General features: G+C 48.6%; 1 pseudogene; it reads left to right on the forward strand.

The window, feature by feature from the left end:
• Positions 1-5757: 5757 nt before the first annotated feature.
• On the forward strand, positions 5758-6642 carry LOC141002029 (coxsackievirus and adenovirus receptor homolog pseudogene; annotated as a pseudogene).
• Positions 6643-7981: the final 1339 nt, after the last annotated feature.

Here is a 7981-nt window from a genome sequence, read left to right on the forward strand (position 1 = left end):
TAGGGTTAGGGTTACGGTCGTCTTTTGACCGATTGACTCGAAATTCGGCACGAATGTGGTCCTCTATTGGCTGAACGAGGGACAGCAGTTCCCATTGGATTCCGGTGAAATTTGTATTTTTGGTGAATATTTTAGTGAAAAGGGACAATGTTTCATGAGACTGGCTTAAGGCTGGAGTTAGGGTTAGGGTTAGGGTTAGGGTTCCGCTTCACCGATTGACTCGAAATTGACCACAAATGTCGCCGGTACTGGCGGATAGAAGATCAGCAGTTTTTATTGGATTCCAGCGGAATTTGTATTTTTGGTGAATATTTTAAAGAAAAAAGTGGCCCATTTTTTCAATAGCTTCCAGGTCTTTGGACCGATTGACTCGAAATCGCTCCCAAATGTGCTCCTATACTGGCTGAACGAGACACAGCAGTCCCCATCGGATTCCGGTGGAATTTGTATTTTTGGTGAATATTTTAGTGAAAAAAGTGGCCCATTTTTTCAATAGCTTCCAGGTCTTTGGACCGATTGACTCGAAATCGCTCCCAAATGTGCTCCGATACTGGCTGAAAGAGACACAGCAGTCCCCATCGGATTCCGGTGGGTTTTGTATTTTTGGTGAATATTTTAGTGAAAAGGGACAATGTTTCATGAGACTGGCTTAAGGCTGGAGTTAGGGATAGGGTTAGGGTTAGGGTTAGGGTTACGGTCGTCTTTTGACCGATTGACTCGAAATTCGGCACGAATGTGGTCCTCTACTGGCTGAACGAGACACAGCAGTTCCCATTGGATTCCGGTGAAATTTGTATTTTTGGTGAATATTTTAGTGAAAAGGGACAATGTTTCATGAGACTGGCTTAAGGCTGGAGTTAGGGTTAGGGTTAGGGTTAGGGTTTCGCTTGACCGATTGACTCGAAATTGACCACAAATGTTGCCGGTACTGGCGGAAAGAAGAAACAGCAGTTTTTATTGGATTCCGGTGGAATTTGTATTTTTGGTGAATATTTTAGTGAAAAGGGACAATGTTTCATGAGACTCGCTTAAGGGTGGAGTTAGGGTTAGGGTTAGGGTTAGGGTTAGGGTTAGGTTTCCGCTTGACCGATTGACTCGAAATTGACCACAAATGTCGCCGGTACTGGCGGATAGAAGATCAGCAGTTTTTATTGGATTCCAGTGGAATTTGTATTTTTGGTGAATATTTTAAAGAAAAAAGTGGCCCATTTTTTCAATAGCTTCCAGGTCTTTGGACCGATTGACTCGAAATCGCTCCCAAATGTGGTCCTATACTGGCTGAACGAGACACAGCAGTTCCCATTGGATTCCGGTGGAATTTGTATTTTTGGTGAATATTTTAGTGAAAAGGGACAATGTTTCATGAGACTCGCTTAAGGGTGGAGTTAGGGTTAGGGTTAGGGTTAGGGTTAGGGTTAGGTTTCCGCTTGACCGATTGACTCGAAATTGACCACAAATGTCGCCGGTACTGGCGGATAGAAGATCAGCAGTTTTTATTGGATTCCAGTGGAATTTGTATTTTTGGTGAATATTTTAAAGAAAAAAGTGGCCCATTTTTTCAATAGCTTCCAGGTCTTTGGACCGATTGACTCGAAATCGCTCCCAAATGTGCTCCTATACTGGCTGAACGAGACACAGCAGTTCCCATTGGATTCCGGTGGAATTTGTATTTTTGGTGAATATTTTAGTGAAAAAAGTGGCCCATTTTTTCAATAGCTTCCAGGTCTTTGGACCGATTGACTCGAAATCGCTCCCAAATGTGCTCCTATACTGGCTGAACGAGACACAGCAGTCTCCATCGGATTCCGGTGGAATTTGTATTTTTGGTGAATATTTTAGTGAAAAAAGTGGCCCATTTTTTCAATAGCTTCCAGGTCTTTCGACCGATTGACTCGAAATCGCTCCCAAATGTGCTCCTATACTGGCTGAACGAGACACAGCAGTCCCCATCGGATTCCGGTGGAATTTGTATTTTTGGTGAATATTTTAGTGAAAAGGGACAATGTTTCATGAGACTGGCTTAAGGCTGGAGTTAGGGTTAGGGTTAGGGTTAGGGTTATGGGGCTAGGGTTAGGGTTACGGTCGTGTTTTGACCGATTGACTCGAAATTCGGCACGAATGTGGTCCTCTACTGGCTGAACGAGACACAGCAGTCCCCATCGGATTCCGGTGGAATTTGTATTTTTGGTGAATATTTTAGTGAAAAGGGATAATGTTTCATGAGACTGGCTTAACCCTCTAGGCGCCAGAGTTTATTTAGGAAAATATTCCGTTTGGATTGTAAGATTTCAAAAGGCTGTAGCTTGGAAGTGGTGAGAGATAAATCCATAGTGTAAATGAGAAAAATATTCATAATGACCTAAAGTTTGTGATGGGAGTAAATTTAATCATCTGATTTGCATATTGTGACGTCACCAGGTGACTGAAAGTAACTTTCAGTAAAACTGATTTTTGAACATATTTACACAGAAAAAAAATATTTATATTGTCATCTCATCCTCAAAATAAAGGAACAGGAGTTTGATTGGAGTAAATTTACTAATCTAATTTGTATGTCACCAGGTAAAATTCAGTAAAACGGAATTCTGAACATATTTACACAGTAGATTTTTTTTTTTTCATCCTCTCATCCTCAGAGTAAATGAACAGGAATCTGATAGGAGTAAATGTCCTAATCTAACTTGTAAAAAGAAAAGAAAACTCTCGCCGTGATCAGCGTGTGTTGCTTGTGTGACAGTGTGCGCAGCTGCAGCATCGTCAGTCACTCGTCTCTGACGAGCGATCGTCATCAGAGGGCAAATCATCCCCTTCTGAATCGCGATCAGCAAAGATCTGTGCAAGCACCTCATCCACACTGTAAAGTCTTTTGGGCATTTTGTTTTTTATTACAAAAGTCGCTGTCTGTCTCTCGATCTGTCCAGCACACTTCCGCCACCGCTCGGCTCTCTCCTCTCCCACTCTGCCCGCTTAGCCGCTGCCGCTCCGACAGCCGGTGTCGGGTTTCAAACTTTTTTTTCTCAGGTATTTTGCATAGAAACACACCCCCAAATGACGTCAGGATTGAAGCTGAATCTATTGGCTATCTAGTGGTAGCAAGCAGTAACAGCACAAGGCAGTAGATTTAAAGATATGGGCTGTTTTAATGAGCAATGTTGCCTGTCGCAATAATGCGACTTTGGCGCCTAGAGGGTTAAGGCTGGAGTTAGGAGACCTCCATTCAATGTGAATACAAAGTGGAAGCGATTTTCGATTTACATTCAAATAGGTGAGAATCTGGGTGCTGAAAAAGTTGCACCAGAGGGGGCGCCATTGGACAGGCTATGAGAGGGCTTTGAATGGAGGTGCATTGAAAGCGGTGGCAGGCGGTTTTTGGAAGGGATTCCCGGGTACTGGCGGGTGAATGCGCGCGGATTGGGTTTTGGAAGGGATTGCAGCGGGCGCTGTTCGGTGGGCGCGCGGGCTAGGGGGCGCCGCTCGGCGGGGTCCGAGAGCCGGGGGAGAGGTGTGATGTGCAGGTGGGGATGAGATGAGAGGTGTGATGTGCAGGTGGAGGTGAGATGAGAGGTGTGAGGAGAGGTGTGATGTGCAGGTGGAGGTGAGATGAGGGATGTGAGGAGAGGTGTGATGTGCAGGTGGAGGTGAGATGAGAGGTGTGAGGAGAGGTGTGATGTGCAGGTGGAGGTGAGATGAGGGATGTGAGGAGAGGTGTGATGTGCAGGTGGAGGTGAGATGAGGGATGTGAGGAGAGGTGTGATGTGCAGGTGGAGGTGAGATGAGAGGTGTGATGTGCAGGTGGAGATGACATGAGGGATGTGAGGAGAGGTGTGATGTGAAGGTGGAGATGAGATGAGAGGTGTGAGGAGAGGTGTGATGTGCAGGTGGAGGTGAGATGAGGGATGTGAGGAGAGGTGTGTTGTGCAGGTGGAGGTGAGATGAGAGGTGTGAGGAGAGGTGTGATGTGCAGGTGGAGGTGAGATGAGAGGTGTGAGGAGAGGTGTGATGTGCAGGTGGAGGTGAGATGAGAGGTGTGAGGAGAGGTGTGATGTGCAGGTGGAGGTGAGATGAGAGGTGTGAGGAGAGGTGTGATGTACAGGTGGAGGTGAGATGAGGGATGTGAGGAGAGGTGTGATGTGCAGGTGGAGGTGAGATGAGGGATGTGAGGAGAGGTGTGATGTGCAGGTGGAGGTGAGATGAGAGGTGTGATGTGCAGGTGGAGGTGAGATGAGAGGTGTGAGGAGAGGTGTGATGTGCAGGTGGAGATGAGATGAGAGGTGTGAGGAGAGGTGTGATGTGATGTGCAGGTGGAGGTGAGATGAGAGGTGTGAGGAGAGGTGTGATGTGCAGGTGGAGATGAGAAGAGAGGTGTGATGTGCAGGTGGAGATGACATGAGGGATGTGAGGGGGGTGGGCGGCCCGCCATAGGAGTGTCCCCCTGAAGCCTTAGAAAGGCAGAACAGGGGGCTCATTACAGGTGTGATGTGCAGGTGGAGATGAGATGAGGGATGTGAGGAGAGGTGTGATAACCCTAACCCTAAAATACATGTAAACTGATAGGATTGTGGAAGGCCACCATATTTCAACCATTTACCATTGATTTTGACCTTTGACCTCAAACGACCCCAAACGACCCCAAACGACCCCAAGCGACGAAGGCAGACGGCAACACGCTGTGGCTTCCGCCGATGCTGTGTTAGACTGGAATCCGAGTAGTTTCAGGCCTTCAGCATCGGTTCGCCCGAGCTCTCTCCCAGCTGCTCAGCAGACTGCAGAAAAGCCTTTCTGAGGCCAAGCAGCAAAGGGTGGGGGATGGGCAGAAAAGTGAAAAATTTAATCTCACCCGAGAGCGGCGAGCCAGGCGTCTACGGAAAGGCAGGGTCAAGGGGAGCATCGTCCTGTCAGAACCGAGTCTCTAGGCCGCTCCCCGGCCGAGCTAGGGGGCGCCAAATTGTGAAAATCCCGGCCTCTTACGGGGCCGTAGCTCGGCCGGGGAAGGGCGCAGAGAGGCGCGGGATACGGTGTCGGAGAGGTCCGGAGGGGGTCTGTCACATATCCGAAGCCTGAGCCGCTAGGACGCTTGGGGGTGCGGGGGGTTAGACTTAGGGCAGCTTCCAGAATATGGACAGTGCATTCCATATTCTCGCTAGTTGCATCTTCCAAATTATGGACAGTCGCAACTTGTCGGACATGCGTCTTTTGGAAGCATTCCATATTCTCGCTATCCGTAATTTGGAAGGGGTTAGATTTGGGGCAGCTTCCAGATTATGGACAGTCTGAACTTGGAAGTGCGCCTTTTGGAAGCGTTCCATATTCTCGCCTATTAGTATACAAATTGGAAGCGGGAGTTGAAATGTGGAATCTTCCACATTCTCACCTGTTGCCGGAGGTCAAGTTTTTAACTTCCTGTGTCAACAGGAAGTCAGCCTATTCAGCAGGAAAATACGAGCTAGGCAGACGCACACACGACACGCTCCTCCTCAGCGCTCTTCATAGACTGCAGTAAAAAGACGGTGCAGGTAAGTAAACATGGGCCATCCCGACATGTGTTAGTAACGTTTCCCCTTTGGACACTAAATATGTGGTGTATTTATTTGTTTCGCTTTGACTTTTGCCAGCGTTCGAAACAATGCTAACTAGCGGGCTAATGCTAGCGCAATAGATAGGAATTTGGAAGCAGATCGCCTGCTTCCACATTCTCACCTATTCCCACTCATTTTTCATTTCTCTCCCCAGGAAGCGTTTGTCATCCATCTGTCCGCCATGGAAAGGCTCGCTGTCCGACTCGTCGTCCTGGCACTGACAGCTAGAGCAATGGAGATCAAGACCAGCACCGGCAAGATTTTGGAGAAGGCCGAGGGCGAGAAGGTGAAGTTGGCCTGCTTCTTCACCCCCGGCCCGGAGGACGCAGGACAATTGGAGATCGAATGGAGCGTGAAGTCCATACGCCACCCGCTGGAAAAGGCCGAGTTCCTGCTGTATACGGCCGGGCATATCTACGACAGCCTCTACGAGCCTCTTAAGGGCAGAGTCTACTTTGACGCCGAGGACCCCGCGAAAGGAGATGCTGCCGTTAACCTTTTGCTGCTGACTACCAAAGACACGGGCATTTACTACTGCCAGGTGAAGAAGGTTCCGGGCATCAGGAGCATCTATACGGTCCTCAGAGTGCTCAAGCCGCCGTCGAAGCCCAGGTGCGATTACACGGAGAGGGGCCGAACCAAAGTGCTGCGTTGCGGGTCCCAGGAAGGTGCGGCACCCATCAATTACCACTGGTCACGACATCCGCCCTGGGAGCTGATGCCCAACTCGGCGGTGATGGACAAAGCGGCGGGCACGCTCACCGTCCCCAACGCCACGGAGCGCGACCACGGGACATACATATGCACCGCGACGAATCGCGTCGGGATGGAGGAGTGCCTCCTGGATCTGAACCTAACGCGTCCTCCGTCAGCGGCAGAGATCGCAGGAGCCGCGGCGGGGGGCCTGGTCACGCTCGCGCTCGCCGCTTCCATCTTGTGCCTCACCGTACGGCGCTTTCGGCGGCGGCATCCGGAGTCAGAGACCTCCAATGAGGTCGCGGAGGACGCGAGTCCCCCGACGCGCCGCAAGACCGGCCGCACGTTGGACAGTTTAAGACAATCCTGATGTCAATGCGATGTGATGTGATGTGATGTGATGTCAGGGCCTGTGTTGGTTGTTGACCTGTTGTTGACCTGTTGTGATGGAATAAAGTTCACTTGGAAACAAGAACAGTGCTCTTGGCTGGTTGTGTGTGATTTGGAAGGGGTTAGATTTGGGGCAGCTTCCAGATTACGGAACATTCCACATTCCACATTCCCGCCAGTGGGATATGGGGCAGCTTTCAGATTATGGATGATTCCACATTCCACATTCCACATTCTCGCTAGTGAAAAGGTTAGACTTGGGGCAGCTTCCAGATTATGGATGATTCCACATTCCACATTCTCGCTAGTGAAAAGGTTAGATTTGGGGCAGCTTCCAGATTACGGATGATTCCACATTCCACATTCCCGCCAGTGGTATATGGGGCAGCTTCCAGATTATGGACAGTGGGAACTTGGAAGTGCGTTTTTTGGAAGGATTCCATATTCTCACCTGTTACTATTCAAATTTGAATTAACATGAACGGTGCGAATGTGGAATCTTCCACATTGCTTCTATTAAGCCATTGTCTCCCGCCCACCACATGACACTTCCTCTGTGAACAGGAAGTTTGCTGCAGACGGTGGACTGAGGAGGCAGGTGAAAGTCTGGAGCTCGCTGGTGTCGTATTTTGGTGAATAGACAGGTAAGTGGCCATTTGTGTTGTAGAAATTGGTGTATTTTTGTAGTAGTGTTATGTAGTGTGCCTATTGACGCAGGTTGTGTTTTTTGCCTGTTAGGTAGCGTTATGAAGGTTGTTTTCCGAGCATTTTGCAATTTAGCTAGCGAGCTAATGCTAGTGCAATAGATAGGAATTTGGAAGCGCATGGTCTCCTTCCACATTTTGGACAGTGTGTGCTTCCACATTGTGGACAGTCTTTTGTTTTTCAGGGACGAGGTCGCCTGTATTCTTTCTATTCTGACGGAGATGGTAAGTATACCCCAGCGGTACTATTAATTTGTTTTAGAAGACACATGCTGCTTAGTTGTCTGATTGTTTTCCATCCTTTGCATGCAGCCTCCAACAAAGCTGTGCGCGCTGTGCTACCGCAGCTATACGAGGCTTAAGCAACACCTGGAGTCTGCTCACACGATTCCCAACAGTACGGAGTTTGGGCTCCTTCTGAAATATGGGAATGCACGGTAAGATGGCATGTTACTTGGAAACATTCCATATTCTCGCTATTTGTCCGTAATTTGGAAGCATTCCATATTCTCGCTATTTGTCCGTAATTTGGAAGGGGTTAGATTTGGGGCAGCTTCCAGATTATGGACAGTGGGAATTTGGAAGCCTTCCATATTTTCGCTATTTGTCCGTAAT

Source organism: Pagrus major, chromosome 9, assembly GCF_040436345.1.
Source record: "Pagrus major chromosome 9, Pma_NU_1.0".
Lineage (NCBI taxonomy): Eukaryota > Metazoa > Chordata > Actinopteri > Spariformes > Sparidae > Pagrus > Pagrus major.